The sequence below is a fragment of the Euleptes europaea genome, chromosome 1 (genome assembly GCF_029931775.1).
Source record: "Euleptes europaea isolate rEulEur1 chromosome 1, rEulEur1.hap1, whole genome shotgun sequence".
Taxonomy (NCBI): Eukaryota; Metazoa; Chordata; class Lepidosauria; order Squamata; family Sphaerodactylidae; genus Euleptes; species Euleptes europaea.
In genome coordinates, this window is record NC_079312.1 from 95,933,017 (window position 1) to 95,958,915 (window position 25,899).

Consider the following 25,899-nt stretch of genomic DNA (forward strand, 5'->3'; position numbering starts at 1 on the left):
AGACTAACTAACTGGTAATCTACAAGCCACGTGAAATCTGAGGCATAAAACCAAATGTGAATTTAACGCCGCCCCCCCCCCACTCCCCCAAATATCGCTACTGGTTAGAGGCAGTAAAATGTCAGGAAATTTTGAAGTTAGCAGGATGTTCTCATGGGAAAAAATGAATTCAAAAGTATAAATGCCCTCATTTTCTATAAGAAAAATTGTAAATACAGTATTTGAAAGTGAGCCGTAAACTGCCGTACCATTTGCTACCTTGTCAAAGGTAGAAAACAAATTCTTCAGAAAACAAAAGAAAGTGTATTATCTAGATAGAATCACTATCACATAGTTATAACAGATAGGGCTACCAGCATATCAAGTTAAACTTCATAGCACTGAAATCACTGAACTTTTAAACAATGTTTTATTATTAAACAATTATAGCATATTAATTGTTGCTAAAATTATTCAGCTTCAAATGGTTTTTTTGTGGGATTTTTTCATAATGCCTAAGAATCTCAGATTTGTGTTACTGTTCTGAAAAATCACAGTAACAGCCCCAAACAACAATTTTCATATATATTTGCAGCTTGGGAATTTCAGAATCCACACCCCCTAGTTTCCATTGTGAAGGAAAGTGGGGTATAAAAGAAATAAATAAATAATAGACCTGAAGATGGGTGGCAGATAAAAGGCTGATTAGTGGGTGGGAAGGAGAGAAGGAAGCAGGGAAAGGTGACAATATGGGAGGTAACCAGGAGGAAGGAAAGTGTAGGTAAATGTGGGGAAGGACACAAAGTGGAAAATAAGATACCACCTGAACGTCCTTGGGGGTTCCCCACTGTGCAACTGGGCCATAGGTTTCCTGGACAGAGGATAACAAACCTCCCACAAAGTAAGTGAGGAGGGGGACCAAGAGGAGCATATAGGAGTAGGGGGCTCTGCACAGTAACCAGTGGATATAATAGAGCAGCTGAAAGTCCTCAACTATGTGCCTGGCAGAACATCTCCGTCTTGCAGGCCCTACAGAACTGGGCCAGATCCCACAGAGCCCTCGTCTCCTCATACAGAGAGTTCCACCAGGCAGGAGCCATGGCCGAAAAGGCCCTGGCCGAGGACAATCAGACTGCTTTCAGGCCAAGGACTTCCAGTAGATTTTGGGAACTAGAGAGAAGCATCCTTGGGGGGACATAGCAGGAAAGGCGGTCCTGCAAGCATGAGGGTCCCAGACCATTAAGGTATTTAAAGGTTAAAAACAGTACTTTGAACCTGATCTGGAAGCATATCAGCAACAAATTCAGCTGGCAGAGAACAAATTGAACAGAAACTCCTTGTTAGGACCTTCTCAGCTGCATTCTGTACCAATTGAAGCTTCCAGAGTAGTCTCGGGGCAGCCCTACATAAAGCAAGTTACAGTAATCTAACCTGGAGGTGACCATTGCATGGATCACTGAGGCCAAGTTGAAGCGACACAGGTAGGGGGCTAATCGCTGAACATGGCAAAGATGATAAAAAGCTGTACATAGTAGAGAACTGCTATTCCATGGTCAGTGACGCATCCAGGATGACACCCAGACTCCTGACAGATGGTGCTGGTTCTAACTGCATCCCATCAAGAGCTGGTAACTATAGCCCTCATACTAGTCCTATCTGACTCAGCCATAGGACCGCCATCTTAGATTGATTACGTTTCAGCTGGCTCAGTCTCAACCACTTGACCATCGCCTCCAGGCAACTAGTCAGGTCCATTGCTGCCGATCCCAACTGCTTGTCCATCAATAGGTAGAGCTGGGTGTCATCCACATATTGTTGACAACTCAGCCCCAAACTCCTAACCGACTGGGCAAGAGGGTACATATAAACATTGAAAAGCATTGGGGAGAGGACTGACCCTTTGGCACCCCACACAGCAGGGGGAGACGAGACAATACATTTCCCCCTAACACCACCCATTGTCCCTGACCCTGGAGAAAGGAGGAAAACCACTGTAAAGCCACCCACTGAAGTTCAAGGTTGGCAAGGTGGTAGTTTAACAGTTCATGATAAACTATATTGAACGCTGCTGAAAGACTGAGTAAAATCAGCAGTGCCGACCCACCTCGATCCAGTTGTCAGCAGAGATCATCTGTGAGGATGACCAGTGTGGTTTTGGTTCCATAACCAGGCTGGAAGCCCAACTGGAAAGGGTCGAGAGCTGATGTGTTATCCAGGAATTTCTGGAGCTGCTCAGCCACCACTCTCTCCACAACCTTACCCAGAAATGGAAGATTCGAGACTGGGTGGTAAGTCAGCTGGATCCAGAGATTTTTTTGAAGAAGGGGTCTCATAACCTCCTCCTTAAGTGACCTGGGGAAAACTCCCTCAGAGAAGGAGCAATTGATAATAGTTCTGAGAGGGTATTGTACAGAACCTGCACTGGCCTTCACAGCCAGGTCAGTCACAGATCAAGAGAGAACATGGTAGGCTTCATAGCAGTCAGAATCCTTTAGACATCAGACTGCATGAACTGGTTGAAGTGGTCCAAAACTGGAACCGAAGATGGCCACTGAGCTTCTAGTACATTTACTGTATTAATATTGGCTGAGAGGTCATAGCAGAGAAATAAGACTTTATCCACGAAGAAGCTCGCAAAGGCCTCACCGCTCAAAGCTTGGCCACGCATGCCAGGTCTATCTCCTGACCTTTAATGTAATCAATAATAGTTGATGTTTTTGTTTTAACAGACCTGGCATTGCACAGCATCAGTGACAGAGAAGGGATATCACTCAAAACCAGATGACCATCATGCCTCAAGGTGGGATAGAGATTAGAAGGACCCCAAGCAAAAACATATCTCCGCGCTCAATAGGAGATGGATTTACTCTATTAAAAAAGCCACGGCCCTCAATTTTGCAAAACCTGAGCTAGGCTGTTAACAATAGGACATTTGGGAGGACATTGATTCATAGGCTCGCCATGAATTGCAAGCAACTTGACAGCACTTAACATACACACACAACCCAATCATAAGCCTACTCAGCACAGGGGTGATCCCTTTGGATTAATCTGAATGTTATTTACTTGGGTACTTTCCGTCCGCATTTCTCCACTGAATGGAGATTCGTACAAGATAACATTAACAACAAAACATCAAATGCAACAAACCCAACCATCATCAACAATCTAATCCAGAGAGTAAGGAAGCAAAACATGGGGTAAAAGAACACAGTCTCTCTCTCCCTAGGCACTTCCATCCACAACACAGTGTCCCCTTTAAGCTTTCAGAAGCTGGAGGGGAGGAGCAGAGCAAGTGGCAAAATCTCTGCTTTGATAGCAACAGTCTCTTCTCAGAGATCCTAATTTTGATAGTGATCTGACACCTGAACTGAATAAAATCTTGCTTCTTCGTGTATCTACATTTAAACTTTGTTATAACACAGTTTAACCATCCTAATTTTGATGAATGCCTTCTCCTGTTTTACATGACTCCTGGTATTTGCTTCAGAGGTGTGGCTCTTTACTGAACCCATGGACACTGGTCTCATAAACAGCAATTTGAGGTTAGACTCAGTGCAGGTCTTCCTCTGGGTACTTTCAGTTTCTACTACTGCTATGTACTGAAGCGGGGAAGAAAAATACTAAGCATTTCAATCCCTCAGCCCGGTTCGTTAATTCATTATTTTTTCTCATTTAAACAAAAGGGATTTGGTGTTTAAGAGACCAAAGTATATAAAATGCAAAACATGTGCCGTGCTGTCAGACCGGGTGGCTTCAGTTATGTGGCTAAAAGCATGATCCTATGCATGACTGCTCAAAAATAAATTCCAGAGTGTTCAGTAAGAGTTACCCCAAGTAAGTGTTCATATAGGACTGGGGTCTAATAACTTTTAAACAGATAGTGCAAGTGACAAAATATAGAACAAGCACACTGGGCAGAAGCCAGATCTTAAAAGCATACAGAACAGTAATTGGAAGTGCGTACGAAAGTTTATATTTTGTAAGTTCAAGAAAAACAGTGGTTATAAAAATATTCTGCCTAAACTGGACAGGATTTAAGGAGCCATGAAACTTGTTCTAAAAGCCTGAGTTTTAAAACTGCAGGCCCCTTTTTATTGATGTATTCTTCTGTACTCAGCAGTTTTCATTCGGCTTGCAGAAGAGCTCTTTCTAAAAAGTAGTATCCTAAGGCATTTTCAGGTACCTCAGGGACAATCTATTTTTCTATTCCTTCACACTGCAAATTTTACCTTGGAAAGCAATCTAGTCTTTCACAGCTCTTCGGCCTAGTACTTACCATTTCTTATATGTACATGTATATTTTAAAACTACATTTTTCATTTGATATTTCAAAATCATGAAAAACAAACACCCTTCCAACTCAGTCTTTCTGGCCCACCAGAATATGGCACACTTATTTAGTTATTAGTCAGAAGGAGATTGAGACTGGGAAGGGCAGCCATGAAGGAGCTAGAAAAGATTCTTAAGAGTAAGGATGTGTCATTGGTATTCCCTATTACTATGTATGGGTGTGAAAGCTAGACAATGAAGAAAGCTGTCAGGAAGTAGATTCTGTTGAAATGTGGTGTTGGAAGAGAGTGTTATGGATACTGTGGACCATCCAAAAACAAATAAGTGGGTTCTAGATCAAATCAAGCCTAAACTGTCCCTAGAAGATAAAATGACTAAACTGAGGTTATCGTACTTTGGTCACATTATGTTTGGTCACATTATGAGAAGACAAGAGTAACTGGAAAAAACAATAATGCTAGGAAAAGTTGAAGGCTGTGAGGAGAAGAGAAAGATGAAATAGTGTAGGAAAGGAGGAACAAAATTTCCTGATCCATAATGACTTAAATATAGGTACTTGGAAATACCAAATAATGGGTATTAAGAGTAGGTGCATAGTACTAGGCTTTGCTTAAATGATATCCCCTCCATCATCTCCTCGTTACTGAATGGACCCTTAACTAGGACATCCTGAGTTCCAGAGCCAATATATCTTGCAGCATTACCAAGATCTCAGATTTCAATAAATGGGGAGTTTCCTATTTCTGTCCTTCATTCCTCCTGGTGAAGAGAGGGGAAGGGAAAGGAGAGTATAAGGGAGGAGACAGGCAAGCAGTGAGGAAGTGTATAAGGCTCCTCAGGTACAACAGGCTCGGTAGAACATTAACTATATCTCTTTTGTCATCAAACTTTATTTCTGCATATTTATCCCCAATTAATACAAGCACACTGCAATCTTTGGGACCCAGGAGCCTTTTAGCTGCACAATTCTTGCTTAAAGTAAAAGGTTTAGTTTACTTGTTGAAGCCAACAGCCTTCTTCCCGCTAGTCCCTCTTTTCCCAAAGATAACTGTCTTCCAGCTGGCTCCACCGTTCAGAATTATAATCCCAAAGCACTCACTACACAGAACTTCTCTACATGCCTGCATCATCATCTCTCCTGCCAAGAGCTTAATATGCATCTGCAAATAATTAAACATCTAAATGTTGAACAATCATTAAAGCAATCTGAAGGCTTCTCAGTATTCTCCCCCCCCCCACCCAAAAAAAGTATATGGGGACTTGTTGCCTAAAATACTGTTTGTTTGTACAAACAGAAATCAGTGTGTGTGTGGAAGGGGGGTAATTTCAACAGCATTGTAATGTTGAGATAGTCCTAGTTATGTAGCGTTCCTTTAAGTTACAAGAGTAAACTGTGTTCAAGTACATTTACAACTCCACAAAAAAAACCTAAGTGACGATACTTTTAAATCCAGTTCTAGAATCTTGCCCTGAGAAAAGCCCTAACACAAAGACAGCTGTATGAACTGATCAAATCTAACAGTAAACATGGAGAGAAATCTCTGGTGGCCAAATTGTAATCTTTATCTTCCCCATCTGGAGCTAGCCAAGACTTTGGAGTACCAGACATATAACTGCCTTTTTGCTGTTCACAGTCCAAAATGTTAATACGCAACCATTCTTCATACAAATCTGAAAACAGTCTTGAAATAGACAAGATTTTTCAAGAAAACATCTCTAAAAGCCCATTTTAAAACACTTGGAAGGAAGTACCAAAGAAAGTAAATATACTAAGGATCTCAGATAAAGCATTCAGAAACATTTAGTTTAAAAGTTATCTGTGACTATGGAACAGTTTCCATAGCCTTTAAGTAATGGTCAACAAACAATCCTTATGCAGCAAACCAATAAAGCATTTCAGAATCTTAAGGCACATTTGCATTCTTTTTAACCTGCCATTTGTCCAAGGATTTCAGATGCACAAATCAACCCTTGGGTACATACCAACGGCTTATAATTACAGTGAATCCTCTCTATTTGCGGGGACCTGTTCTCAGCAGTTCCACAAATGGTGAAATTCACCAATATTGGGAAGCAGTAGCAGAACAATCAATTTTCCTACAAAATCTAATGATGAAACAATTATAACGGTGGCTCAGTGGAAGTAAAATCAGGCTAGGGAACTCATCACATGATCACAGACTATGAATAAGTGAAATCATAAGTCATGAACTTGCAAACGGTTAAGGTCTATTTATGCATAAAACCTAGAGAGGGCATATGAGATGCCAGACAAATATGAATCATTTTGAGCATGTCCAGTCATTGCACTAGCAATACTTCCTAGAGCAGGGCAGCAGAAGTAACTGAAATTGCATGGGTGTATACAATTGTATCTACTTACGCCCTTCTCTTCCTGTTTACACAAGTTACCATCTTCAATCTCTTTGCCTTTTGGACATAAATTACATAAACCTAAAGAACTATTCATAGTAAAAGCAACAGTCAGGTTTTATGAACTCTGAACTAGAAGTCTCCACTGCAAATCTCAGTTCCACTATAAAATTAGGGGGTGTCCTTTAGTAGGCAATTCTCTCCCATCTTCAGCTTTATCTGTTACAAGCGGTAAACAGACATTGGGATGTGTGCTGAACAGCATCTCTACCTTCAAAAATAATTTTGATAACTATAGCAATAGTATATTTTTAAAAAATCTTTCCTTCTAAGAATTCTGAAGTATTTCTACAGTACTGCATACAGATTACTGCAGGGGCACCCAATCTTGTGGCTGTGGGTGCCATGGCCCTCGTCGACACCTTTCCTGGTGCCCGCCAAGTGTTTTTAGAAAGTGGGCAGGGCCAGCTGGGGCTTTTCTCCAGCAAGGTCACTAATTGGCTGGTGTTGCTTTGGCAAAGGTTGCCACCACAGCACAAGCATCTTCACAGTGTTACTGAAGGTAAGCTGGGGCAGCCACGCTGGGGCTGGTTCTGTCTCCTGCAACAGCCATTTTGTAGCTATACCCACCACACTGTGTTAGAATTCCAAAGGTGCCAAAGGCTCAAAAACACTGGGAACCCTGGTGAACAGAAGAACAAGAGTGCCATTTTAACGTTTTTAATTTTAAAGTTTTAAAGTTTAATTTTACAGTTTAATTTTCCAGCAGTTCATTTATGAGGCTTAGGTCTCGCCTGAAAGGACAAGAAAGGCAGGCAAGATTTCTACGTCGTTTTGTCAAAATACTGAATGGGCAGGGAGAATCAAAGGTAACAACAAATTAGAATTTTCAAAGACAAAAAACAGGAAGAAGTAGAAAAATTAGGATTTTTTTATGATTATTTGTTTGATGATAATGATAAATTCAGTTTCACCTTTACTATCTATCAAGATGACAGCATTTTGATGAAGACATGAAGAACAGGAGTTCATAACTGATATCAACATTTGCTTGCTTAAAATATATAGGGCTGCTTTCTATCTAACCTGTTAGTACAACTGGTTTTGGACAGGGAAAGTTTGAATTTACATACATTTACATTTCTCCCACTTAAATCAATTGGACTGGAAAGTGCTTAACAGTGGCTGGATTTCATCCAATCTAATTTATTTCTTGGGTAATGCAAACAGCAGCACTCATGGATCATGAATGTGGTTGAATGTGTCCATGTAGTGCAGAGAGCCATCCATTTGTGAGTCAGAAACTAGCTGATAAGAGTACATCCTTTGGGAGGGATGTACTACTGCCAATGGTGGGTTTCTAGCTAGTTTTGCATTTAGGGTCTGCTTTATTATACAGACTTTCCCTGTTGGGTTTAAGGGGTTTTCCAGTGCTCATAACTAGGTTTACATAACCATAAGCAATGGTAAAAAAATGTTCTTGACATGCAACACCCTGAAAAATTTACAGACAGTAGCCTGAAAGACTTGATGGAATTATCATCAAGCTAAATCTACCACTATATTTGTTAGGCACATTTATTATTGCTGCCACAGAGGCTTCACCCCCCCCACACACACACACACACGAGACAATTGCAGGATGAGAAAAAGTGAACATCTGTGCCACAATTTATTTTTCAGATTTTAGGTCTCTGTAATGCTGCTTTGGCATGGCTTATGCAGAAATTTCCTGGTCAGTTTTACATTGTGCATCAGCCTACAGCAAGATGCAAGTTGGCTGTATGTTTAATTATATAACAAACCTATGGAAGATCCATATAACTCCATTCTACAGATATGGAAACCTTTCTGTCAAGGCTCCATTTGTCTGACTAGTGAGGACATTTTTTTGGAAGCTGAGAAGTAAAAACCTATTGCTCTCACTATTCTGTTTGAGAAATAGTGCAAGAAGCAAGCTGGATTGCACCTCTGGAGAACTTCAGTGGGAGAAAGTGAAGGAGGAGCAAAAGGCTTTTTGTAGAAAGGGGCAGGAACACAATACAGATGCCCATAACCAGATAATCAAGGAAGCCACCCTGCCCATCCCCCCATCTTTTCCAAGAAGCAAATAATACATGCATAATGTTCCATCTAAGTTCTTCTATCAGAGAAAAGCTATAGGTGCAAGATCAACCGGTATACTGTTCCTCTTCAGATTCCTTCTCCAGTTCAGAAATCAAACAATTCCAGAAGCTCTACTCACTATACTTGCTTTCCCAGCATTGCTTGAGTCCGATGCTTCTTTCCCCATGTTCACGAAATACACTTCTTTTTCACATGCTCAGCTGCACATAGACAGAGCCTACGAATATCTTCACGTGCATCTCTTCCTCAAAGGCCGTCACACCATTTGCTATTATTTCTTTGAGCAGATCAGTTCTCACTGTGAGATTCCAAAATACCCCCCAACCCATCCAAAGGAGCCCCTTGGCTCATACCATATTGAGCAGCCAAGCCTCCCAGCTTGTGCACACATTATTTGCTACACTCATACCCTGAAGTATGAATCATCTGCTCCCTCCAGAAGGCTGCGATGCGCTACAGAAACACTTCCAGCCACTTTAGAAAAGCAGGCATGAGGGTACTTCAAGCCAAATAAACATCACAGTTCCCTCTTGGGTTAAACCCATTCAGTCTGGTGTTTACCTGAGAAGCAAGCTTCCTGGACCTAACCACATGAATATGCTTGGTAAGGAAACCCTCCCCCCATAAATCTCCTACAAGATCTGCCCCATCGAAGCATGTACTCCACGCCAGCATCGAAACTTAGTGTGGAAAGGGTTTACCTGTCAGCACTGTCGAGGGGGAATCATAGAGTTGGAAGGGACCACCAGGGTCACAACTACCTCCCCCCCACACCCCCAGTGCCCAGAAGATGGCCAAGATGCCCTCCCTCCCATGAACTGCCCAAGGTCACAGAATCAGCATTGCTGACAGATGGCCATCGAACCTCTTCCTAAAAACCTCCAGGGAAGGAGAGCTCACCACCTCCCGAGGAAGCCTGTTCCACTGAGGGACCGCTCTAACGGTTAGAAAACGCTTCCTAACGTCCAGATGGAAGTTCTTCTGATCTAATTTCAACCCGGTGGTTCTTGTCCGACCTCCCGGAGCAACAGAAAGCAACTTGGCACCATCCTCTATATAGGACAGCCCTTCAAGGACTTGAAGATGGTTGTCAGATCCCCTCTCAGTTTTCTCCTTTCTAGGCTAAAGCTACTGAGCTCCTTCAACCTTTCCTCATAGGACTTGGTCTCCAGACCCCTCCTTTTCAGGGATGCTGAAATGGATGCCCAGTCGAAATAATAGAAAAGAGCAAGAGTCCAGTAGCACCTTCAAGACTCACAAAAATATTTTCTGGCAGGGTAGGAGCTCTCCTCCTACCTTGCCAGAAAATATTTTTGTGAGTCTTGAAGGTGCTACTGGACTCTTGCCCTTTTCTACTACTTCCTTCCTTCCTTTTATCCCTTAGAAGCTCCTTGGTCAATTGATCTTGAGCAGCATATCTCTAGTGTTGGAGGGATATAATTGTCTACTGCTGCAGACAGACCGACACGGCTACCCGCTGAGAATTAGCGGCCGAAATAAGTTAGACAGGAGTTGACCCGGCGGCAGCCTTCCGCGGCACAGCTTGTCCTCGCGATGCAGTCACCCCCGCCACTGTCCCATGGCGCCTCCTTAGCCTAGCGTGCTGGCGGCGGCGGCTCTCGCCCGTGCCAAGCAGGCGCGCGGGGCTCAGGGGTTCGATGCCTGCTGCCGGAGCGCGGAGGAAGGCGCGTTTCCCAGGAGGTCAGGGAGAGCCGGGGAGGACGGGGCGGGCGGGCGGGCGGGCAGAGCCCCGGGGCTACCTGGCGGGCAACAGCGGCAAAGAAGCGGCAGGGGCCGACCTGGCCTCCGGCGACCGGGGTCCCAGCGGCGTCCGCAGCGGGCCGAGGGGGGGCGCCCCACCTGCCCCGTCTGCGAGGAGCGGCTCAGCCAAGAACACGCAGCGCGGGTTCTAGAACCCACTTTCCAGAAACAGCCCGGGCAGCTCCAGTCGCCCCGCCCCCTTTGCTGACGCGCTCGCCTTCCTCCGCTCCGATTGGGCGGCGGCCACTTCGGAAGCCCCTCCTTCCCCAGCAACCCCCCCTTCCCCAGCAACCCCCCCCTCCGATGCTTCCAGACGCTACCGTAATGCTTGGAGTAGCTGGGGTTTTTTTTTGGGGGGGGGGGCGCATGTCAAGCCTTGTGGTTGCGAGGCCTGGCTCATCCCTACCCGTCTTGTCGAGGCTGGGAATGAGGGTTGCCAACCTCCAGATTAAACAAATAAAGGCATCACTGTGCTTGTACCTAAGTAGGGTTGGGAATCAGCACAATCAGGGTACAAAATTACAAAATGATCATTAGTGATTAGGACGAATTGCAACAAGTGTTATACAACAATTACTTACCCTACTGCTATAATACATAAGATTCACTTGATGCCAACCATTCAGGTGTACAATTGTTCTTTGTGCTATAGATGCAAATATGCACTTTATCTTTACAGTATGGTTGAAAAAGTCCAATTCAAGTAGGATATCCAATGATTGGTCTAATCCCCAGCTCATTCTTTTTGGATTATACCAATCATTGGACATCCTACTTGAATTGGACTTTTTCAACCATTCTGTAAAGATAAATTGCATATTTGCAAATTGTACACCTGAATGGTTGACATCAAGTGAATCTTATGTATTATAGTAGTAGGATAAGTAATTGTTGTATAGCACTTGTTGTAATTTGTCCTAATCACTAATAATCATTTTGTAATTTTGCACCTTGACTGTGCTGATTTCCAAACCTCCAGGTGGCGGCTGGAGATCTTTTGCAACGGATCTCCAGCCAATAGAGATCAGTTCACCTGGAGAAAATGGCCGCTTGGGCCATTGGACTCTATGGCATTGGAGTCCCTCCCCAAACCCCACCCTCCTCAGGCTTCGCCCAAAAAACCTCCCGCCAGTGGCGAAGAGGGACCTGGCAACCCTACTGGGAATAGGCAGTGGGATTTTAGGTCCTGAATGAGAACACGAGATCTGCCACTGAGGATGCTCTGACCTCTCTCATCTGGCCTGTTTGAAAGTAAATCTGCTGGGAGGATCGTCCTTGTGAAATAGAAAGCTGCCCTGAATACTTGTACCGACTTGATGCCTCAGTCGGTCTCCAGGGAGATATTTTATTTATTTTCTTATTTAAAACATTTCTAAGCTGCCTTTCCACCCAATGTATGGCTCCCAAGGTAGCAAACAATAAAAACATTAAAACAAATTTAAAACACATCTATACAAAACCAAGGCCAGTTCCAGGTATTTGGGGTCCCTGTGCAAGAAGTGCCTCCTTTCCATCCCATCTACCTACATCCCCGCCCCCCGCCTATGCATCCTGCTCCCAGCTAACTGTGAGCCTTCCCAATGGCTGTGGCTGTAGGTTAGGGTTGCCTTGCCAGATCCCTCTTTGCCACGGGAGAAGTTTTTTGGGTGGAGCCTATGGAGAGCTGGGTTTGGGGAGGGGAGGGACTTCAATACCTTAGAGTCCAAAATGGCAAAGTGGCCATTTTATCCAGGTGAACTAATCTCTATCAGCTGGAGATCAGTTGTAATAGCGGGAAATCACCAGCTAGTACTTGGAGGTTGGCACGCCTATCGTAGGTGCCTACACACCCTTTCCCTAACAGTGATGGGCAGTACATGCAGCCTGGAGCACAAGGAGCAGGGTGCTGATGAGTGGGCAGGAGAGATGTTCAGGCAGGGGTTCAGAGGCAATGGGCCATACCTGAAGCCCTGGGTCTAGGCAGCTCCCCCACCTCAGGGTACGCTGACTCCAGCCCTGTAAAAACAATCACAACAAACGTATGCGTTACATGCCGTCAAGTCATTTCTGACTTATGCTGATCCTATGACTTAATAACCTCCAAAACATCCTGTCATTAACTGTCTTCCTCAGATCTTGCATACTGAAGGCCGTGGTTTTATTTATTAACTCAATCCATCTCATGTTATGTCTGCCTCTTTTCCCACTGCCTTCAACTTTTACAGTTGCAGTGCTGGCCATTGGTGGGATGCAGAAGACCAGGCCTCCTCTGTTTTGTGCATCCCAGATCTTAGGGCGAGGCCACCCTGGCTCGGAGCCAAAATGGTCCTTTTCCAGAAAGCACTGAATTGTTCTTTACAGCTTTTTCCTTTGAAAAGTGGAACAGGATTGGGGCAGTATTCAAACTTGAAATGTACAATGGCGCTTTGATTTTGTGAACCAGATTTCACACTGGAGTCCTGTGGCATCTTAAAGACCATCAACATTTTAATGCAGCAAAAGCTTTATACAAGAACTTGCACTGATCTTGGCTGGAGATCAGTTGAAATAGCAGGAGATCTCCAGCTAGTACCTGGAGGTTGGCAACCCTACTAATAATAGCTAGAGCACTGGGTGTACGTGTACTCCCACCACAGCTGCCAACATCCAGGTGGGACATGGAGATTTTCCAGAATTACAAATGATCTCCTAACCACAGAGATCAGTTTCCCTGGAGGAAATAGCTGCTTCGGAGGGTGGACTCTTATGTCATTATACTTCACTAAGGTACCTCCCCTTCCCAGACCCCACCCTTTCCAGGCTCCATCCCCAAATCTCCAGGAATTTCCCAACTTGGAGTTGGCAACCTTAACACCCATGTAGGTTGATAGTCATGTTATATCTAATGCAGAACCTTCTTGTATTTCAGGGGAATGCAGCATATGGAACTGCATGTATTTGCTGCTTTATGCATGGGGGGGAATCGTGACAAATTCAGGGGGTTACCGCATTATGTATTCCCAGCGATGTAGTAAGAGTTTGAAAATGTTATAAAAAAACATCGCTTTAAAAGGGTTTTTGGATACCACGGCTAAAAAATGGTTAGAAGACGTCTTCACGGCTAAAGGGGCCAAACGATGTGCGAACAGTATTTTTTATAACAGTTTCAAACTCCTAATACATCGGTGGGAATACATAGAAAGTCTGAACAATATTTTTTATAATGTTTTCAAACTCTTAATACATCCCTGGGAATACATAATGCGGTAACCGTCTTTATCCAGTTTGGAGGTTTGTTTGTGGATCTTTATGGTTGTTGCTCCATTCTGTTCACGTCACATCCATTTGAAGTGCCTTACAGAGTTAAATGACAATAAAGCAAATATAAAACCCACCCAACGAGGGGGGTTACCGCATTATGTATTCCCAGCGATATATTTGAAACTGTTTGAAACTGTTATAAAAAATACTGTTTGCACTTTGTTTGGCCCCTTTAGCTGTGAAGACGTCTTCCAACCATATTTTAGCCGTGGCAAAAACCCTTTTAAAGCGATGTTTTTTATAACGTTTTCAAACGCTTAATACATCGCTGGGAATACATAATGCGGTAACCCTGACAGTTTCATTGAAGAAATTTAGTCCAACTTTAAGCTGCAGGGGACTACATTCAGGATGCTTCAACTGCTGGCTTCAATTCTTGATTGTTTTCACAGATGTATGTATTTTCCATTCATAAGAACCAGGAAAGAAAGACACAAATCAGCTGTAACAGAAATACTTTTTTCCTTAAAAAAAATATCCTTTCAAGATAAATGTTGCAAATCTATTCTTGTAACCATATAGCAGCCTTTTTTGTTGTACATTCAACAAGACAATTTATATTATAGTACAATCATTTTCCTGCTGCCTAGGGATGCATTGACACTGATCTGTTTAAATTGAATATTAATGTTTCTTCTGCCCTGTTAACAGATGAAAACCTTGTGATACATCAGAGGAAAGTTAAAATCCTTCTGTACTTAGCTGTAGTAGTATTATTGCTCATGCTTGAAATAATCTTCCCTTTCATACAGATCCATCAAGATCTGGCCACCAAGACTAGATTAATTCATGCCATCGTATTCCCTATTACTATGTATGGGTGTGAAAGCTGGACAGTGAAGAAAGCTGATAGGAAGAAAATAGATTCCTTTGAAATGTGGTGTTGGAGGAGAGTGTTACGGATTCCGTGGACTGCCAAAAAAAAAACAAATCAGTGGGTTATAGATCAAATCAAGCCTGAACTGACCCTAGAAGCTAAAATGACTAAACTGAGGCTGTCGTATTTTGGTCACGTCATGAGACGACAAGAGTCACTGGAAAAGACAGTCATGCTAGGAAAAGTTGAGGGCAGCAGGAAAAGAGGAAGACCCAACAAGAGATGGATTGACTCAATAAAGGAAGCCACAGCCTTCAATTTGCAAGACCTGAGCAAGGCTGTCAAAGATAGGACATTTTGGAGGACTTTCATTCATAGGGTCGCCATGAGTCGGAAGCGACTTGGTGGCACTTACACACACACATCAAGATCTTCCCCTTTCCTCATTCAAGTCTCTTTTCAAGACCACTTATTAACTAAGACTTCTTCATTAACAAAGAGGGAAGTCATTAACAAAGTCTCCCATCTCCTTTAACTTTCTTTGTCCTCTGATTCCACCAGACACCCCATAACGCATCCTGTTCCTCATTAAACATTGTTTATCCATAAATATTATCTATTTCTGTCCCCTACTTGTCCAGATCTTGGGCAGGGATAATATAAATGGTGCGTTCTCAGTGACATATTAATGATGTTGTATGAATAGTAGTTAGCAATAAATCATTCAGTATTCATCTCCTTTTGTATTATGCACTATTCTATGGCATAAAGAAGATCTGTAAAACAGACCTGAAATATCCTGCGTATTAATCTGGATATGTATGCATACAACATCTTGTAATTCTGCTAGCAAAATTCCAGTGGATATTTCACTGAATGAAGCATCAAATGTCAAGAAAAATGAATATTACAGCAATTAAACCCTCAAACTGATTTATATGGCATGGCTCACATCGAACACATTAGTTTCAACATAGAAGTCCATTAAATTGGCTCAGTGATTTCTAGGCTTACAGAAAGAAAGCAGTGTTCTGGATTTGTCAGATATTATGTATCTGCTAGATGTTTTGGATCACAGTTAAGGATGTGTTGGCAATGTATGCCTTATATTAGAATTAAATATCCAGGAATATGTACAGATAAAAATCATTTGGTCTGTTGCAGTACAGATAGATTTATAAACCCTAACAACTAAACTTTTTAAAAGTTCAGAAGCGATCTCCCAGGCTTGAATCAATACAAATGAAACTCACAGCGTGCATTCTTGGAGTTACTTATGCAATCAGCAGATACTTAGAAGTTATAATTATTGTGGGAAAGTGGCTCTTCCCACTCTGACCAAAAGTAAAGACAGACAGGTCAGAAGTGATGTGGCAGTGAAAACTACCCCCACATGATCCAAGACTTTAAAGGAACAGCAGAAACATCAGACAGACAGAGAAGCCAACATTTGGCTGAGGAAAGTATGAGCCAAGTCCTCCTTGTGGTAAAAACATCTGCTCTATCAAGAAGCCACATGGAGCCAACTAGACTTCTTATGGCCCACAGACTTACCTTGTGGGAATTACCCCCTTTATCTGACCAGCTGCAATCCACTGTGTCGGCAGGGCCAATTAGATGGAAAATACCGTGTTTGGTCCTGGGATCTTACGGATCCGGAGCCCAGCACTTATTTTTACTCTGTCCCTCTGGTTTCATACCCCTAACCAAACATATTAGGAAATGAACGCATTAATTTTGAACCATTTTTTTCAGAACTCATTTGAGAATGCAGGGTCCCTCATCTGAGAGGAACTGGGGAGCTTGGTTTCCTGTTTTCTGTGGTGACACAAAAGCAGGCACTTGTAACGAAACCAAAGGAAAATCACAGCACGAGAATCATAGTTGTCTCTTAACAAGTTGAAATGACAGTTTGATCAAACCCATTTATGATGGGGAAAGTCAGTTTTTATCCTTTTTGTCACTGCTAAGTTTAGGAAGTCTAGTACTGGCTGGATGCAAAACAGCTTTAAGCTTTCCAAATCTAGCAAGGGAGTGATTTTGGTGACTCATGTTTCTGTTTAATGTAATTATGGTAAGAGAAAATATGGTCTGGCAGCCTTATGAACTGTGCACTTCTGCACGTTCACAAGGGCACCAAAGTCTTTGAAATACATCAGCCTCCAGCAATCGCCAGTGGCTGATGTTATTTTTAAAATGTCTAACTGTTACCATGTGCCAGTTAAACTCTCACACTGTTACACACTGTGTGAGAGTTTAGAATGTCAACTAAAGGAAAAGATGGATTGATTTTAATATGTTTTATATATATTTTTAGTATGGTTTAAATGTCTGTCGTAAATGTTAGCATTTACACTTAATCCATACTGGCAAATCTATAACAACATTTGTCATGTAATTTATCTAGGCACAGACCTACATTTTTAATTGAGACATGTTCTAACATTTCTTTCCCAGATTTATTTACTTCATTCATGCCCCACTTTTCTCTTCATTCATGCCCCAAGGAAGATCCCCCGCCCACTCGGCTCAGCAGGAAGAAGAGGAGGAGGAAGAGGAAGAGCTTGTTTTTATATGCTGACTTTATCTTTTAAGGAGAATCAAACCGGCTTATAATCTCCTTTCCTTCCTCTCCCCACAACAGACATCTTGTGAGGTAGGTGGGGCTGAGAGAGTTTGGAGAGAGCTGTGAGTGGCCCATGGTCACCCAGCAGGCTTCATGGGGAGGGGTGGGGAAACCAATGCAGTTCACCAGATTAGAGTCCACAACTCATGTGGAGGAGTGGGGAATCAAACCTGGTTCTCCAGATGAGAGTCGGCCGCTCCTAACCACTACACCACACTGGCTGATGGAGGGCAGCAAGCTAGACCAGGAAGGAATGTGGGCAATAACAGCAGCTCATGGTCTCGTGGTTATTGAGGGGTCTGGATGGATGGGCAGTATGATATACACCTGCCCTGAGTAGCCACCACACCAACTTATCTATCTATTACATTTTTACCCGACCCTTTCCCAAGGAAGTTAGGACAAGCTACATGGTTCTTTCTGTGTGTATTGTTAGAAATAAAACCTCTTAGTCTCCTTTTATTAATTTAATAATTACCTGAGAACAGAGTAATTTCAGACACAGAGAGATCTGGTTTAAAACGTTTATTGCAATAACCGCTGGAGTTGACCTGGCACATCCAAGCAACTTGAAGGTCAGACAGGCAGTCTGTCTGGTTTTATTCCCTACTGAGTCCCACCTCGCTTGGCCCTCCTTTTTCTCCTATAGGTTAGAAGAAAAGGTGTACACCTTCCCGGCCGGTTCTAATAAGTGGCGTTTTACATCATTTTACCTTCCATCCCTTTATCCCACCCCCTAGTTTTATTGGTTACATTGATGAAGGTTTCACAAGTTCTTTGCGCATGTCTTTTGTAGCTGTTTACAGGTTGCACTGTTCTTGACCCATTAGTTTGTGGTTAATTGTGCTAACCTTTGCAAAAAGCCTGTTACTGGAACATTTGGGGTTATTTTTGGAGGTCTTGGGGTACTGCTGGCTAGCAAAATTTCTTTACCTACTGCTATTTTATTACTTCCTATTACTGGGACAGAACATTAGTGACTGTCCCAGGGTCTCCTTTCTGCCCTTTTCAGGGTTGATCTGATAGATGTTTCTCTGCCCTCTGAACCTTACCTTGATGTAAGGTCTGGTTTAGGTGTGGTACATGGATCCTCACTCCTGATCTGGATGTTAGCAGCAGCCCCTAGAGAGACCTCTGTTTTACACAGGTCTTGAAAGTTCTCTTTCTTATTTTAGCTGCCACCACTCTTGCTGTCCTACTCCTAAGACCAGTGTGAGATGTGAAATCCTATATAGAGACACATAGCAGAGGTCTGCCAAATCAAATTCCTTATAGCGATCAGCCTGTCTCCTGGAATTGTTTACTGAATCGCCTGATTCCCCCGGGCCATTGACTGATTAATAGCTAGAAGCAAAGCATATAAGTTTATATGTCTATACATCTAAATGCTGTGACCACCCTGTCCTCTTGCTCTCTGGGCTGTAGTCTGGTCACTAGCCACATCTGCTGGTTATGCCAGTCACAAGGGGCCTGTTCCTAAGGCAAGACCCTTCGTAGACTGCATTAGCAAATTTTACAATGTGTTGCAGGAACTAGCATCTTGCAAAGGTCATAATCATGAAAAACTACTCTTTATATAGTTGGGTGGGAGCCATAGTCAGAAAGCAAGAATTATTGATCCCTGATATGCCTCACAGTGTGTGCCATCAAGTCACAGTTTAGACTGGGGTTACCTCTTCGCCACTGGCAGGAGGTTTCAGGGGCAGAGTCTGAGGAGGGTGGGGTTTGGGGAGTAGGAAAATATGCCCTTCTTAACGGTGTCACTTGCCTCCACATTCAGATGGGGGGTGGGGAACTGACCAGAGAGTCAGATAGATAGACAGGACACAGAAGGTCATCTCTAGTTACACCTCTTCCTCATTTCCTGTCCCCTTTGATGTTTAGAGTTATATTGTCAGGGGAAACTTCCCTTCCCTCTCTCTCCCTCTCGCACTCATCCAAGCAAGCAGCTAGAACCGAGCGCAGTCCACAATGGAGTGGAAGGCAGGTTACCTTTTTTATATCTAGAAAGCTAGCAAGATAGATTAGGATAAGGGACCCTGTTTGTCCTTTCCTATCCTTATTGTATTTCACCAATAAATGAGTTTAGTTTAAATAGAACAGAGGCCTGATGCTTCTTTTGTTTCAGACTTGCACACACACACGTGTTCAGAATCTAAAGAGTGATTCCATTGCGCTGAATGCCTTTTGCGCACTCTGCCAAATATTGGAATATCAGACCATAGATATTTCAACATGGGGAGGGGAAGGACTTCAATGCCATAGAGTCCAAATGCCAAAGCGGCCATTTTCTCCAGAGGAACTGATCTCTATCATCTGGAGATCAGTTGTAATAGCAGGAGATCTCCAACTTGTACCTGGAAGTTGGCAACCATACCTTGGACTGTCAGCTCTGTGAAATCATGGCAGTAGCAACCATCTACTGCATCTACTAAATATAAGCATGAATCCTTGGGCAGAGCAGTTCACAGGAATCTTTGGATTAGTGCCAAGACATAGGGTAGCCTCTAGGACAGGGGTGGGGAACCTTTTTCCTTCCAAGGGCCATTTGCACATTTATGACATCATTCAGGGGCCATACCAGGTGTAGATCTCCCAGGGGGGGGGAGAGGCTAGGGTTGCCAGGTCTCCAGCCACCACCTGGAGGTTGGCAACCCCAGGGGAGGCCACACAGAGAAGGCCTGCAGGGTGCCCCCACTCCCCCTCCCAGGCGGAAGGGCAGCCAGCAGTGGGCCCGAGCAAACGAGGTGCCAGGGGGGCGCAGCCCACAGTCGATCTGCAAGGGAGGAATGAAAACAGAGAAAGAGGAGGGAGGGAGGGAGAAAGGGAGAAAGAAATGGAGAGAGGGGGGGGAAAGAAAAGGACGAAGGGAGACAAAGGAAAGGACGGAGGGAGACAAAGAGACAGAAAAAGAGGGAGAAAGAGAGGGAGAAAAAGGAGAAAGAGTGACAGAAAAAGAGGAAGAGAAGAGAGAAAAGCCTTCCCCACACACACACCCGCGCACGCTGGCCCCGCGCGACCGGGCCCCAGCCTCCCCTGCCCACACACACACACACACACACACGGCGGCGCACAGAGCCCCGCATGACCCGGCCCAGTCTCCATGCCCTCTCCTCCCCAGAGTCCACAAAAGGGCCCCCCTGAAGCCCGATCGGCTCCTGCATGCATGCTCTGCCGCCGGGATCCACCAGCCTCTTTCCCCCCCACCTCTCACTGCTCAACAGCCGACAGTCGGCGAGAGGAGGTCCCCCCCAAAAAAAGGGCGCTGCAGCACTGCTGTAAGCCATGGTGCCAGGAACACTCTCTGGGAGGGCCACCCTGCGCCCCACCTCTGCAGCAGGGCCCCGGAGCTCCCGAGGGCCACAAAAAATGTCCTCGGGGGCCGCATACGGCCCCCGGGCCTGAGGTTCCCCACCCCTGCTCTAGGAGAAGCTCCAATTTCCAGCTGGGAGGGGCACTAGGAAAGGAGATGAGAAGGTACCTACAGGACTTGGAAGTGCACCACAGGAGTCACCAGTCATACTTTGTTCCCTCCTCCAGAAGAAAGGGGCTTATGTGTGCATGTTGTATATGTTGGAATACAGCAGTGTCCTTGTGTACAAAAAAGAGGAAAGAAGATCCTGTAGCAGCAGCAAACTCTAGCTAGACAGGACTGTAGGGGTCCCTCCCCTCTGCAAACCCTGCCCTCCCCAGGCTCCAACCCTCCCCCCCCCCCAAATATCCAAGAATTTCTAAAACCAGAGCTGGCAACTGCAAGGGCGTAGGCTTCTCTTTGTCTGTCTGCAGATTGCTATTCTTAGGCTTTTCTTCTAGAACAATCTAGAATTCTGTCTCCCAGCTAGTAAGACAGCTAAGTTTCTCTCTTCTCTTTCTGGTCCAGTTTGTTAGTTCCACAAATAAAGCTTTTCGTTACTCTTTAATCAGTTCAGTGTCCTGCTGCATAGGCGGTCAGCCAATAGTGTACACGTAGGCATGAAGGGGACCCATAGGAAGACATTTTGCCCAGGACCTCCTAAACCTGGAGCTATCTCAGGATGAGGTAGTGGGTCAAACAGAGGGTAGGCAGGGATACAAAGCCAAACAAAACACAGACCATTAGGGTTGCCAACCTGGAGATCTCCTGCTATTACAACTGATCTCCAGCCGATAGAGGTTAGTTCACCTGGAGAAAATGGCTGCTTTGCCAATTGGAGTCCCTCCCCTCTCCAAACCTCACCCTCCTCAGGCTCCGCCCCCAAAACCTCCCACCAGTGGCAAAGAGGGACCTGACAACCCTAGTCCAAGGAGGGAAGGAGGAGTTGGATCTAGTCTTCCTACTCCCAAGCTAGTGATGGGTGCAGCTGCTCAATCTAAACAGAATGCTTTTAGTTAGAAAAGGTCATGTGAAAATGGTGTGAAACCTCACAATATAGACTTACCCTTGAACACTATAGTGCTTTTTAATATTTGGAGTGCTATACAATTCATGTTACACCTATCCTTGTGAAGTAGGGATAGGCTGATCCCTGGCAAAATGTTTGCGATCACCCAGAAATCTTCATAACTTCTTTGACATTTTAATCCAATACTATACAGCCCCTCAATAAGACCCAGAGTCTTGTGATACCAGACAGGCTCACAGTATGAATCTAACTCCAAATTGTACCCACTGGGGATGGAGTGAACCAGTAGGGTATAATGATAATAATATTACACCAGGACTGCAAAGACTAGGTTCAAATCCCAAGTCAGCCATTAGGCTGAACTTAGTCCAGTCACTTAGCCTAACCTACCTCATAGGATTGTTGAAAAGATAAAAGGAGGAGTACGGTATTGAACCCAGTTCTCCAGACTCTAATCTGGAAAACTGGGTTCGATTTCCCACTGGCAACCCTACAAACCATCCTGGATGTAATGTATGGGCATCAGTTAAGACCATAGTGAAGGAAGCCCAGGAGCTTGAGTCCTGGGCGAAGGATCCTAAGCCCTGCTCGCATGATTGGCCACAGCCAACACATCCTATTGGCCCTAAGCCAGGTCATGCCATTGGTGACCTGGGGGTTGTTTTCCCCCTATCACGGATCAGGGGGGAGCGGCCACCTGGGGCCAGGGGAGCATATAAGCAGGGCCAGGTTGTATAGTTCCCCAGTTCCGTCTGTTATTGCTGAAATCAATAAAGCTGTGTTGTTGTTGGAACTCCGTCTCGACCTCGTTTGTCCTCCCCACACGGACTTAACAGTGGCGACGAAGGCTGGTAGGCAGTCCGGCTTGCTACCGAAATCACTCCCGCTGAAATCTCCTGCGAGTCGCCGCGACTTCACGGTGCCCGGTAGGCAGTCCGGCTTGCCCTTGCTGAATTCGCTACGACACACCTGAGACGCAACACTTCGCTGACATGGCTACCCGGGGGTCTCTGGAAGAATTCAACCCCACCAAACCGGGCGCCTGGAAGAGCTACGCGAGCCGGCTGGCCTTCTACCTCGACGGCAACGATATCACCGATGTCGGGAAGAAGCGCTCCGCCTTCCTCAGCGTGTGCGGGGCCCTGACCTTCGACCTCACTCAGTCCCTGCTGGCTCCCGCCGAACTGGAGGCGACGCCATTTCCTGCGATCATGGCGGCGCTGGGGAGCCATTTCAACCCTCAGCCAACTTGGGCCACCCGCTGCTTGGCGTTCCACCTGCGGGACCAGGGACCAGAGGAATCTGCAGCTGCATACATCGCCGCTCTACGCACAGCCGCCCGTTCCTGCGAGTTCCCAGACCTCAACGACCGGCTGTGCAACCGCTTCGTGTTTGGCCTGCTGAACGACAAGTTGCGGCGCCGGCTCCTCGCCAAGAAGGACCTCGCACTGACCGCAGCCATCGAGGAAGCCACCGCAGCCGAATCCTCCGCCCGGCCCGGACGTCTGGGTGACCGGGCCACACCGATTCCCCGCGATCCGGTTCCAGTCCACCACGAGAGCTCCAGCGACGCAGCCTCCAGCGACGAGGACGAGGCTCACAAACTGAGCGACCGCGGGGCCTCTCGGGGGCGCCGGGCTCGGGGCACCACAGACCGCCCGTGCGCGAGCTGTGGCGAGCGACATGACCGCCGCTCCTGCCGGTTCCGCGACGCCTCTTGCCAGGCTTGCGGCAGGGTCGGCCACATTGCCAAAGTCTGTCGTCGACGCCGAAGGGTCGGTCCTCGCGCCCAGCCAGGCAAGACGGCACCCCGCGCCCCACCCACGACTTGGACGCTGACAAGCCCACCAGCGGCCGCCGGGGTCGCCGCGATACCGAGCTGCACAGTGTCTCCCTCCACAAGGTGCACGGGGCAGACAAGGTAGCCATCGTCGTCAAGATCGGCGGTGCACCTTGCGAGATGGAAGTGGACTCCGGGTCGGCTCTCTCCATTATATCGATGGACACGTACCGCGACCTGGGCCGTCGCTCTGCCTCCCTCCCCGAGCTGCGACCATCCCGCGTCACCATTTGGGACTATCAGCGGCTGGTCCGGGGGGAGGCCCGTGTGCCCATTCGATTCCGGGACCGTTCCGGGCGCCTCCGCCTCATCGTGGTCGAGGGGCCTCGCGCGAGCCTCCTGGGGCTCGACTGGTTTACGGCGCTCGGCCTTCACATCGGCGGCATCCACCACATCAGCCAGGCCGCCCTCGACGACGTTTGGGCGGAGTTCGAGGACGTGTGGAAGGGCCCACTGGGCTGCTACAAGGGGCCGCCGGGCCGCCTGCACGTCGACCCCGCCGCTGCGCCCATCCGCCTCAAGCCTCGCCGCGTCCCCTTCGCCCTCAAGCCCCGGATCGACGCGGAGCTTGACCGTCTCGTCGCTCAGGGGGTACTGGTACCGGTCCCCAACGCCCCCTGGGAGACCCCAATCATGACTCCGCTCAAGCCCAACGGGGACGTCCGCATCTGCGCGGACTACAAACGTACTATTAATACTGCGCTGCGGCCGCACGCCTACCCCGTGCCCGTTGTCAGCCACCTCCTGGCCTCCCTTGCTGGAGGTCAGGTGTTTGCCAAACTGGACCTCGCTCAGGCTTACCAGCAGCTGCCCGTGGACCCTGAGTCGGCCGAGGCGCAGACAATTGTCACTCACCGGGGTACCTTCCGGGTGACGTGCCTACAGTTCAGGGTCAGCACGGCCCCGGGCATCTTCCAGAATTTGATGGAAGACCTCCTGAAGGGCTTGCCTGGCGTCGTCCCGTACTTCGACGACGTCTTGATTGCCGCAAGCTCCGAGGACGAGCTCCTGGATCGCGTCCGCCGGGTGCTCCGCTGTTTCCGAGATGCCGGGTTGACGGTCAAGCGAGAGAAGTGCCAGCTGGGCCTACCGCAGGTGGAGTTCCTGGGCTACTTGATTGACGCAGAGGTAGGTAGGTAGGTAGGTAGGTAGGTAGATAGGTAGGTAGGTAGGTAGGTAGATAGATAGATAGATAGATAGATAGATAGATAGATAGATAGATAGATAGATAGATAGATAGATAGATAATTTATTTGCGGCACTTAGCCAGTCAAAACATGATAAAACGGAAAGCATGGACTAATAGATTCTTACAATCAAAAAATTACAGTCCGAGTCTTAAAACATTTTAAAAACATTTTTTTAAAAAAAGAATTACAGCTGGGACACATCTGTCAATTGCGCTGTTCTAAGTCGACGAATGTTCATTGCTGCTAAACAAAATTTCGCAACCTGAAGAGTGGTTGAAGGATTACCCCCTTGTACTAGCATCTCAAACCTTTCACCTGCCCTGTCAGGTCTCAATCTCGATAAGAGGGGCTCAATAATGTCCAGTAAGTAAAACGTTCAATGTAGACTTCTCTCTTTTCTCTCTATTGAATTGGGAGGGGGGGGAGAGAACAAAGTTCACCTTGGGCTGCAAAAAACCTTGAGCCAGCCCTGCATAGCCACAGCTTTAGCTCCACACTAACCATTTCAAAAATGCTTCTGTTATAGTCACTGAACTATCATGATAACTTCCATATTAATTTATCTCCATGTTGCAACAGTACTTTCAATATTCTGTCCCACTGTATATAGCATTTCATGGCAGGGATCTTTTTGGTGGGTTGAATCTAGACAAGAAACTGCTGCCAACCCAGGCTTCCCAGTGGCTAACGAAGAAAGTTACATCCGGTCCATCACCTAACCAGACATTTTAGCACAAACACACACATGCATGAGGTAGTGGATTCCTTCAGAAAAAGATTAACTGAAGACATTCCAAGAGCACTTTCTGGTATGTTATTCAATTTTATTAAAGCTTCCAGGAGTTAAACTGTAATGCCTTATTCCTTGCTGGGCAATGAAAAAACATCAATCCTGTTTCCTCAGCATAAGTAAACAGGAGAATGACTGACCATGCAAGCTCTGCAGATGACTGTTTTATTAAATAAATCAACCAGCACACTTCATGTGGGCACTTGCAATGAGAATCTTTTTTATCCATAAAGACAGACGCTGGAATTATTTTTAAAGGAACATTTTTGTCCTCGTCATAAGACACATGAGTACACATTTCTTTTAAGGGAAACTTTGAGTCTTTCCCTTTCATGTTTGTGCAGTTGAATGGTGTGTGCTAGTAATGAAATTCAATATACTCCTTTGAAACCGTATTGTAAAACATCCAGAATGTGATAATTTCTTCCTCTGCATTTGGACT